Genomic DNA, 12,428 nt, shown 5'->3' on the forward strand with positions numbered 1-12,428 from the left:
TTTTTTTCTTTGATTTATTTCCCATGTGTTAGTCCATTTAGTCATTCTAGCCAAAATCTAGCTAACTAGAATATTTTTTGAAACTAGCAACAATTTCGGGCCCGTTTGGAAGGTGGGTTTTTTGAGTGTTTGTACAAAACTTTACTTTAGATCACTGTAGAAGTTGTAGAAAAACTTTTGTAAGATAAAAAAACTTTTTTTCCTTTTCATTTTCTTTCTTTCTTTTTCTATTTTCTTTTTTTTATTTCTTTTCCTTCCTTCCTTCCTGCTTCTTCTCCCTTCCCCCTTCCCTCTCCTGAAACTACCAATGAAGCAGCAACTTTCTTTCTTTTTTCTTTTTTTTTTTGCATTTTTTCTCTCCCCCTCTCCCTTCCCCGCCACCCCTCTTCTCCCTCTCCCTCTTCCCCTCTCCTCCCCTCTGCCCTTCCCCCTCCCCCTTCCTCGTCCGCCGCTGCTTCACCTACAGGCAGATGAAGCAGCAAGCCAAACTTTTTTTTTTTTCCAATTTTCCCTCTCCCTCTCCTGCCCTCTCCTCTCCTTCTCTTGCCGGACAAAGCAGCAACATACACTTTTTTTTTTTGCAATTTCCCTCTCCCTCTCTCTTGGGAAAGAGAGGTTGTGGCCGGCGATGGAGGTGGTGGCCGGCGACGGAGGTAATATTTTGGAGGAGTAAGATGATATATCTACGAAGGAAAGAGATCGTGTTGTCGGAGGGCTATGTTACAAAATTCTCAGGAGCAGCGGGACTGTAACTCCGGTTCCGACCTAGGACGCAACCCAAACTTCACGGGCTTGCTAGGCAAAATATGGCTTCCTTCACTTTCAGTGATCCATGAAGTGCTTCTGGATTTAGAGCTTTGGACTTTGCTCCCAACAGCATGCTCATTTGTGCTGTGCTCGTAGGAAAAAGATGTTGATGTTGTCTTTAGCAGCTTGCTGGGATATGGACAATGCAGGGGTGGGGGAGGAAGAAGAAGAAAAGGGGAAGGGAATTTTTTTTGTGCAGGTATTTTGAAATGTGTAGATAAAAAACTTTGAGAAGTTTTTTAGGTTACTGTATCTAAAGTTGGTAAAAAACTAGTATAATACAAACTTGAGTAAAAACTTGGGTTCCAAACAGGCCCTTCATTTGGCTAGACTTTGGCTAGAAGGGCGAAATTGGCTAGATATAAAAATTAATAAATTAAATTTATTTCAAGGACTATATTAGTTTTAATTAAAAAAGCTATATTAGGAACATCATATTAATACTAACACACACAACAAATGCTTTCGTTGTTTGCCTATGGTGGTACGGTATTTTCAAATTAAAATAAATTTTAAAGTCACCATGAATCATAAATTTTAGTTGAAAACCTATTACACTATCATGCTATCAAATATCATACGAATGACTTAAAGACTAAGGCCCTGTTTGATAATTCAGTTCACCACTTAAATTTAATAAATTCAAATCTTAATATATTCTGACCGTTTGATAACTAAAAATTGAACATCTGAATTAATTAAGTGACACTGAATTTTCTAGGCAAAACTTACTCTCAAAATTAAGTAATAAACTATTCATTTATCACTGAATGTGATATGCACTCGAATAAATTAGATTTAATATTTAACAATTCAATAACTTAATGGATTCAGACTTCATATTTCAGATTTCAGACTTCACTTTTATCAAATGCACGCTTAGATGAGCAGCAAGTGCCTTTTTATCATCTCATGAGAAAATTCTCTCTCGAGGGTTCTTCTCTATAAGTCTATCCTTGCTGTTGCTATGACGACCCCACCTTCGTCTAAGGCGTACCCCAGGGTTTAGCTGACCGCCTGCCCAACTCTTGTCAGGACTCACTCACTCACATCAAGAAAATATGGTGAAACCTCAAGAATAAAGGAAATAACAGTTCCCAAGTTTGAAACATACAAATATATTCATTTCTATCTCAAACATCCATACAATCCCAAATATATCAAAAGATATGAGTTCCATATATATTCAACCCTAATTGAGCGACTAGTGCGAGTACAATCGCAAAATTTCCTAAAACTAGACTATGCTAGCCTGTAGAAGTCTCATGCCTCGCTCGTATCCCCTGTAAGGAAAACAAATGGCGTGGAATGAGCTAAAAGCCTAGTGAGGTTCTCATACACATAATCAAGTAATTAAAACAAGAATATTAGTCATTTAAAAACAACCAATCAGGAAAACATTTACAACATAAAAGCAATAAGAACACACTCATTAAAAGGATACATGCTCACGTGGAGCCATTCGTTCATTCATTCGCCAACCATTTTCCTTATTCCTCCAATTATTAGAAAACATTTGCAAGTGAAAACTCCTCCAATGTTCTTGACATTCATTCATTGATTTCATTTCCCGCCACTAGCCAATTCACTGGCCAGTCTCCACCAATTTTCGTGGTCATACTCGAGTATACCAAACATTATCCCAGGGTCACCAGTCGCCCGACCGAGTCCGCTTCTGGCTCGAGTCGACTGGCAACGAAGGGCAAGGGTCCAGTTCAGCCAAAAGGCTTACATTCATGCACAAGTAGCATTTAATCATTGAAAATTTCATGTTCATTTAGGTCGAGTACGATAAAGTACACACTCGCCGAGCAAAAATTCATTTTAGCAATCATTGAAAACATTTAACATTTAATCAAACATTCACAACAATCCACATAGTCATTTGAAGCATAACCTACAAGAACACTCACCAAAGATCTAGTGTTTTTAAAAAATCACGTTCAGGTCCAACTCCTCGGTTGGAGTCCAAATCTGTGATAAAATATCATTTAAGAATGTAAAACTCTCTAAAGTTCGAAACATAGGAGTTTCGCTTCAAGAAAATCAAATAAATGAAACTTGTTTAAGTGGTGGTCATATGACTTATCAAACCCTAGAAAACTCATGCTCGCTCTTTTAGTTTAGATAGAGAAGTAATTTATATTCTTGAAGTAACACTTAGTATAAAAACTCGAGAAAATCGTCTTTTTAAATGTCGCTACTTTTACTTGTTAAAGGGTACGAGTTTCGGCAAACTTTTCAACTTATGTACCTCTTACTAAAGAAAAATCAAATATCATAAACAAGCGAAATTCGCTTCAACCTCGAGTTGTCGCTCAAGTCTCAAGTTCATTTGTCTAACCCTAGAGCGAAAATTTGGGCAGCATGCCCTTTGTATTTAGCTATTTTCTAGCCATTTATGGCTTCATTTTTTTCCCTCAACTCAGCCCAATTCAATACATAAATAAGCTTAACATAATATCTCTTCAACTCGGCTCAATGTCATCCAAAAATAAGTCAATTCGAGCACTGCAACCATCCAAATCAAAGCTAGAAGCTAGAAACTAGTTTTAAAGACAAATAGCTAAGCAGTAGGTTTGACATCTCTCGGCGTTTTAGTCACAACTGAAGCTACGCTTATCAGATTAGGGTAAATTTTATGGTGTTTCGAAGCTGAGACAGAGACCTACATTTCCTATGAAAACATCGACACCCAGTTTATGCATTTTCAAGGTCAAAATATGAAATCTCAGAGAAAACCAAAAGCAGCCTGTGAAATAGGGCTTTTGGCAGTCAGGGGTATTTTAGTCATTTCACATGTTACAGTTCTTTGATTGAGCTGAAATTTTACAGGTAGATTGATAACTCCATTCCCTACAACTTTCATGTTTTGAACAAAGCCTGATTCAGCCTTTATTATGGACGAATATACAGTGCAGAAACAGGGCAGAATCCACTACAATTGCTGGAAACTCACTTCTACTCTACAACTTCATGATATCTTCCATAAAACTTCCATATTCAAGTCATCTATCCAATAAAATACAACATAAGAAAGGGAAAAAGAGTTTCTTAGCTTAATACCTCAAGACCCCAAGAGAAGTTGCAAGACAAGAACATTCTTCCTCAAGTGACTCCACCAAAAGCTTCCCTCCAAGCCTAACTTAAGATTAATCGGTGTAGATTTGGGTTGGTGTTTGAATCCCTCATGGATTGAGCATGAAATCAAGGCTAGGAAAATGGAAGTTTTTCTCTCTTTTCTTGTCTCTTAATTTCGGCCAAAATGAGGGAAAAATGATAGAATTTTGGTGAAATATTCAAGATAAATACTAGGGAGGTCTTTGGTCAAAGGTGGTGTTGTTTGCCAACACTTGGCATCCCCCAATTTTTTCTTTCTTTTCCTTTTATTTAATCAATAATGGTGGCTGACTTAAGGGTTAATTTAGGGAGGATTAGATGAAATAAAAATAAGGAGATTAGGGTAAGAAAGTATTGGTCAAGTGGGGTACTCAATCGGAAGCAAACGGTGCACGTCGGTTCAAGCCTATTTTTCTTAACTCTCTTGTATTTGTATTTTTTTACTTATGGTTCACTAGCTTATTATTATCACTTCTAATCACACACTTTTTCTTATCTAAAACTCTCTCTTAAATACCACATTTAATACACACACCTCACCAAATGATCAGACGGCCAAAATACGCGAAAACCCTGATTTATGCTAACTATAAAACTAAAGGTACAACCCTTGATTCTATGATTTATTGTAACTATTGAGGGAGTAAATGAGTAGTAAAGATGTTATAAAGTAATCTAATCAAAATAAGAGGGAATTTTAAGAAAATATAAGCGCATTTTCCAGTGCTTGACAACTCAGTAAATATAACGCCCAAGTGCTTGCCAATCAGCGAAGTACAAGATACTTGACGCCCAAGTGCTTGCCCCCTGTAAGGAAAAAAAAACTAGAAGGGTGAGCTTTCGCCCATTGACATTCCAAGAAAATCATGCAACAATGATATCATACTCATGCCACAAAATCATAATACACCACAATATAAAGCAAGTACACTTCAATTAAGAATTCACATATTCACTTAAAAGGATACAGCGCTCTCATGAGCTTGTTCAAGCAGCTTGATCAAGATCCAAGATTCCGTTGACGGTCAACAGTATTCTAAAATACTATCAAGTATTTCACCACTTCACGTCATTCTCCAACCACCATTCAACCCCTTTTTGAGCTCGCACGTCAAGATCAAGAAAGGTAATACTCAAGTATACCGGTTCGAGTTCAAATTCAAGAGCTCAAATGCAAGTTCAAGTTCAATCCCAAGTGAGAAGACCCATGGTTCATCGATCTCATCGACTAAGCCTTTTCCGGCTCGACTCGACCAACTAGCCAATGGCGTTTGAGGCCTCAAGCACGCAATGGAGTCAATGGAATAACATCCCAAATGACTCTCAAGTCAAGCACAAGTAAAGAAATTCATATGATACAAATATCAGGAATCTACCCAAGAAGGGCCGAGTATGATAAGGTACACACTCGCCCAAACAATATCAATTCAAGTACAAGCATCTTAACCAAGACAGTAGGTCATTCAAGCTAGTAAACATGGCACTTAATCACTTCACAAGTACTTAGAACACTCACCACTTAAAGCAAAACATAAATGTCCGCTTCAGGTGCAACTTCGGCTTCACTTCCAAGCCCTAGAATCAAGTATACAGAGTGCATTAAGATCTACTACTCCAAGCCACAATATTTAAAGGAACTACTTCCAAACCAACTAAGTAATCTCACCCCAACTCGCATGATTTCTAGCTCAACTCAAGGGGAAACATTCATTTAGACATTAGGTTAATGATTTAAGCAAATGGTAGTGCAAAATTTTCTCATTTTCATCCACCAAATTAAGTTTAAAATTGTCCAAATCAAGTTTCCCCTAAGCTGGAAATTTCTTGCTTGAAACTTAAAACATGTAAAAGTGAGGTTTTCACCTCTTAAGACTTATGATTTCGCTCTCAAATCCATCACTTATACTAGGGTCAAAGTATATTCAAATGTCTAGGCATTAACAAAAAAATTTAACCACATAAAACCAAGAGTAAAACTAACAAAAAGCTCTCTCTCTATTGGTCAACTTGAGCATATTTCCAGCCATGAAAACAATGAAAGAAATGAAGTTTAAACAACTTAAAGTCCATGATTTTGGTTCAAATCCAACACACACTTATAGTTTAAAGTCTTATAGAGTTTTTTTGAGCAAAATTAAGTTTAAAATCATCATGAAAATTTAGAAATCAAGGCTGAAATTTTAGCCCTTAAGTTCGGCTAACAAGTAGAAATTTCTTTCCAATTTTTCCAACATCCCTCTAACTAATTTACCAAATCCAACCAAACATACCTAACAAATCAATAAAATTTCATCACCAACATAACATTAGATATATATAAAGCTACAATCTCAACAACAAAACCACCATAATCATATATATATATATCCAAACCCTAATTCAAATATCAAGTACAAGAATCATCAACTTAGGAAACTTCCAAGATTCAACACAAATCTTGTCTTTAATCCAACAATCAAACTTATTTTCAACATAAGGTAAAGAAAGAAGGTTAATCTAGCATTTTACCTCTTTTGCTTTCCAACCAAGATGAAATTCAACCCACCAAATCTTCTCCTTTCCAAGCTTAAGCCAAGGTTGATAGTAGACCCAAGATATCTCCTTCTTTTTCCTTCAAAATCTAAGCAAGATTGAAGCTTGATGGGATGAAGTTTTTTTTTTCCTTTTCTCCCTCAAAATCCCGTTTAACCCTACTCACTAACTCTCACATGTAAAAATTGAGAAAAGCATTAAGACAAAATTCATTGTCAAATCTGTGACGCCCCCACTTCTCCCGAGGGTGAACCCAAGGGTATCCGCGAGACGCCTGCCCAGCTCTCGCCAGGACTCGAGACAATCCCAATTCAAACCCAATCTAATACAAACAATGAAAGTCGAAATAAAGGTACGAAGTCATTTCCATACATAAATATCCAGTCTTACATCACCATTTCAAATTTACAATCACTTTCCCCAAAATATACAACATCCAAAAGTGTCTAGTCGATTACAATCAAAACACTAATACAAAAGTGCCTCAAGTCGGCATTTCTTTAACTCCTTCCAATTGGGTTCCTGTTAAGGAAAACAAACTAATGGAATGAGCCAATACTCAGTGAGGCCAAGAAACACACATGCAAACACATAATCCAAGTAGTAACAACAATTACATTTTAAGTAAAGCTATCAAGTTCGAATAATTCACACTTCAAATAGGAAAAATAAACAGAAACAATTCAAGGATACTGTAGCTCTCAGGAGCTAAATTCCACGTAGTCGTGTCCAAGTCTTGATCACATCTCATGTTGACACTCCGACAACCACATAAGTATCAAATCCGTAGATACACCACTTTTCTTCGAATTCCGTCACCGTTACACCCCCTTACCGGGCCCGCTCATCAAAGTTTTGATAATACTCGAGTATATCATGGCAATACTGCGCGAGTAATGCTGAGAAAGATCTCTCCAATAGATCATGCTCTACGAATATCTCACGGTTTGCTAAGCTTATCGACCAAGCCCATGCTGGCTCGATTTGCAAAGTTAACCAACGAGTTTGGGCGTCCCTCGAATACGAATACGAATACGAATGTGACTATAAGTCGATGAGCAACGCTCGAATCGACGATTCCAAATACGAATCACGAATACAAATCACATATACGAACCACAAATATGAATCACATCCACATTACTATGTATAAATCGAATATGAATTCACATAGCAAAATACGAATATAATTTCGTTCGAAAGAGAACGAGTGCGGTAAAGTACACACTCGTCTCAAAATCTCAAATTCACATAACAGATAAGAAACAGTTAACCACTTAGCAACAAATTCATGCACTTGACACTCACCAATCAAAATAAGAGAGTGAGTGCGTAAACAAGCCTTTAGGTGTTCCCCTCGAGATCCTCGTGAAGGTCTCCTTAAGCACCTGAGCAAACAATAGTTATCTATTACACACTATCACTTGAAAATCCTTTCTTATCAAGAGAGGGATTGTACACTTGTACAATCTAGAAAATACCATGGAATGGGGCTTTACTTGCTCAAAATTCAAGATTCAAAAGCAGTGTTTATTAACACAAGGAAAAACTGATTTCCTTTATGAAGACAAGTCCAAAATGGTCAATTAGTATCAAAGGATAAGGAAGAGTTTCAAAAACTCAATTCCTGTCAAGTTTGAAAATTTCTGATTTGAGGTTCAATTTTTGAAAAATCGTATCTCACTCTTCGTATGTCCAAAATTGGAAAACTTGATACCGTTAGAAACTACTTCCAAAGCACTAAAAGTTCCTAGAAGACACTTTTCCAAGATTCCAAATGGATAACATTCAAAATTCTGCTTAAAGTTGCTGTTTTGGACCATTGAGACAGTTTTGAGGTTGGTTTTTGGCCAACTTTGGAAATTCGGAAAAATTTACACAATGCGAACTAGCCTCTCAGATTTGAAACTCAATTAGAGTTGCAATCAAAGTTTAAAAAAAAACAAGCAGAACAAGAATTGGAATTTTGAACACCAAGATATGGTAGTTCAAAGTTGCTGCAAAAGTGAAATTGTTAAGCAAATTCCAGGTTTAAATCACGTACTTCGGGACTTTGTTTGAGCTTCGAAATGGATGCGGAATGGCACCAAATTTCGTATGATTATACTTCCATATAAGGGCTATTCCTCTGTCAAATTTCATAGAAAAATACGTACGGAAAGTCTGTTAACAAAATCATTAAAGCTCCAAGAACTTCCAAGACAAAACTGCCTTGGGGTTCCATTTTCCATTTTCAAAATGTTTGGCCAACAAAATGTCTCAAACACAGTCCATTTGTGTAGAAAATATCTAAGAAACATCCAAGATACATTTGGTAGGTGACTAACACCAAGAAGTTCGAAACAACAAGTCCCAATCAAGATTTAGACATTTACTAGCCAAAAAGAGGGTTTCAAATCATTGAGTCAGTTTCGGATTTCGGGCACAACTCACTCAATTCAACTTGGAATTGAGTGTGTTCAGTGGCGTTAAAAACTAGATTCATAAAGCTACAATTTTTTAGAAGAAACCATTTTCAAAATCTGTCCACAGCTAGCTCATATTTGAGCATTAATTCGCTGCTCAAAACAGAGCTCCCAGTGTAGACGCGAAACAGGATAGTCATGTTCAAATGATTGGTATGGACTACTCAGGTGGAATCAAAACATGCATTTTATACTGTTGGAAAACTGGGAATGTTTAGTTTCCAGTGCTGCAAACAACACTTGATTTAGACATCGGAGCAAAAAGTTATAGTTGTTTGAAAAACACTGCCAGAGCAGTTTCAGGAAAAATTCCAGTTTTACTGGACTTTCGAAAACTCAACATCTACCCATCCAAATTACGAAATTTTTTATGAAACTTTCTACACAACCCACACAACATGTATACATCATAAACAAGTCATTAGAACCACAAAAATTTGCTCTAAGGGCCACGGCATGTACAGGGGCAGAAATGGAAAAATTCCCTCATCACTTCCTTTGAGTTTTCCTTCAACAATACAACCTATTTCTACTAGATTAAACACTAATCCAACATTAATAACATCAAAACACAATAAATCAGTCCATCAAGCCATAGTGGGAGTTCATAGAGCCCACACACCAACTTTCCAACATAAATAAAGCTACCTACATGATTATATAAGCTTATAAGTGCAAGATAGTCTTCATAAACTAAGATTCTTGTAGTTGATCGTGGTTTACCTCTCTTGATGAACAAAGCAGAAATTTTCAGCCTCTTGAAGCTCAACAAAACCGTGGAAAGCAAGCTCTCTTCCTAGCTTGAGGTGGTCTCCAAGTGATTTACAAGTTGTAGCAAAAATTTGGGGTGATTTAGGTGAGGATTTTGTGAAGAAATGGTGAAGAATTTTGGAGAGCTTTGAGTTGTTTTCCTTCCCTTGGTGGCCGGCTGGAATGAGAGCAAGAGAGAGAGTGTTTTGATTAAAATGAAGCTTCCAAGAGAAGCTAAAATGTGTGGCTCAAAATTGTGCAAAAGTGAACTCTCTCCCGGCGCGCACGCGCGTTTTTCATGCTCGATTCCTCTCGAGTTTATTTCACTAGTGTACTAAACCCCTAATGCACTTTCATTCATACTATTATTATTCACTCTTAATAGTCCCAAAATAAAGGTCTTAAGCTCCTCAATTAAATCGCGCGCGTAAAAACGCATACTTCCAATTTGTGCGCGATAAAGCGAAACTTTCAAGAAATTCTTATAATGATAGTATCACTAACTAATAATTGAACATTTAAACACAAAAATACCTATTTCAAGACTAATGTACAAGTCTCCAATTTTTCAAGCTCATTGTACTCTCAAATCGGCTATAGTCTCCAAACGCGTATTCACTATTCTCACTTACCGAGCTTTCAAAAATTAAATTTTGAAACGAGTCATTTTAAAAATATAAGTAAGTCATAGTTCCATGTAATTGGGTCTAAAAGATTGAAATAAAATATTCGAAGCAAACGGGCAATTAAATATTTAAATAAACTAGTAATAGGAGTTTAAAATAGATAAATTTGCGAGTCCTCACAAAATCAATAAATACCTCAATGAAGAAAATGCAATGTGATTATACTAGGTAAATCGACAAATTTTTTTTTTCTAGGTCACCACACTCTCTCCCCTTTAAAAGAATTTCGTTCTCGAAATTCTCACCTTGTCTTGCAAATAGTTCAGGATATATATATATTTTTTTGCATTTCTTTCTCTACTTCCCAAGTTGCTTCTTTCAGCTCGTGATTCTTCCAAAGAACTTTAACCAAGAAAATTTGCTTGTTTCTTAGCATTTTCACCTTTCGATGTAGAAGTTGTACGGGTCGTTTCTCGTAGGTTAAGGTCTCATCAATTTCAATATCTTTTGACTGGAGCACATGAGTTGGATTTGGGTGGTACTTCTTTAGCAATGAGACATTAAACACATCATGAATTCTGGACAAACTCACGGGTAACTCCAACTGATAAACAACTTTTTCCACTCGTTGGAGAATTTTAAAGGATCCCACATATCTTGGTTTTAGCTTCTTGGCCTTACTGGCCATGACACTTCTTAGTGGTGTGATTTTAAGGAACACTATCTCTAACTTCAAATTCCAGATCTTTCCTCCAACTATCCGCATAACTTTTCTGTCTGCTTTGGGCCATTTGAATTTTTTGGCGTATTAACTTCACCTTCTCATAAGGTTCCTCAACCCATGGTACCGTTGAAGGATCTAAAACTTTTCTTTCTCCTACTTCATCCCAATAAATCGGTGATCGGCACTTCCTTCCATAGAGAGCTTCATACGGAGCCATTTGAATGGATGAATGATAGCTATTGTTATATGCAAACTCAACCAAGGTCAAATATTGACCCTAATTTCTACCAAAATCCATAATACATGCCCTTAGCATATCCTCAAGGGTTTGGATAGTTCTCTCAGATTATCCGTTCGTCTGGGAATAATAAGTCGTGATAAAGTTTAGTTTGGTCCGTAAAGTTTCTTGCAATTTTTGCCAAAATCGGGATACGAACCGAGAATCTCTATCAGAGACTATACCCACCGGTACTCCATGTAATCTCATAATTTCATCCAAATATAGTGTAACAAGTTTTTCCAAGAAATACTTCATATTATCGAGCAAGAAATGGGCCGATTTAGTCGAACTATCCACAATAATCCATATTGCATCATGCCCTTTTTGTGTCCGTGATAATCCTGATACAAAATCCATAGTGATATGTTCCCACTTCCATTCTGGTATCTCTAAGAGTTGCAACAATTTGGATGGTTTCTGGTATTCGGCTTTTACTTGTTTACAGGTAAGACAAGTTTGGACGAACTGTGCAATTTCTCTTTTCATGTTGTCCCACCAATACAGCTCTTTTAACTCTTGATACATTTTACTACTTCCAGAATGTACAGTATACTTGGAACAATGAGTCTCTTTCAAAATTTCCTTTTTCCATTCTGCATCTTTTGGTATAACTAGCCTATTTTGGAACTTTAGAATCCCATCGGGTCCCACTTTAAAATCTGGTAACTCTCCCTTTTGTACTATTTTCAACCACTTTTGTACCATAAGTTCTTTCGCTTGCACTTCCTTAATCCGATCTAGTAAAGTAGATCTCACCGTAATATTTTCAAAAATTACTTTCTGTCTTTCAAGGCGAGAGTTCCAATCACTGACTTTCTCCAATAAATTCCATTTCTTAACCATTAAACTGGCCACTTGAGTTTTTCGACTTAAAGCATCTGCCACCACATTGGCTTTTCCAAGATAGTAATTAATAGTACATTCGTAACCCTCCAAAAATTCTATCCACCGACGTTGCCTCAAATTCAATTTCTTTCTAAAAAAAGAGATACTTAAGACTTTTTTGGTTTGTATATATCTAAAAAATTACCCTATACAAATAATGTTGCCATTTCTTCAAAGCAAAAACTACAGCAGCTAATTCTAAATCATGAGTTGGATAGTTCTGCTCATGGGATTTCAAC

Source organism: Coffea eugenioides, chromosome 9 (assembly GCF_003713205.1).
Source record: "Coffea eugenioides isolate CCC68of chromosome 9, Ceug_1.0, whole genome shotgun sequence".
NCBI lineage: Eukaryota > Viridiplantae > Streptophyta > Magnoliopsida > Gentianales > Rubiaceae > Coffea > Coffea eugenioides.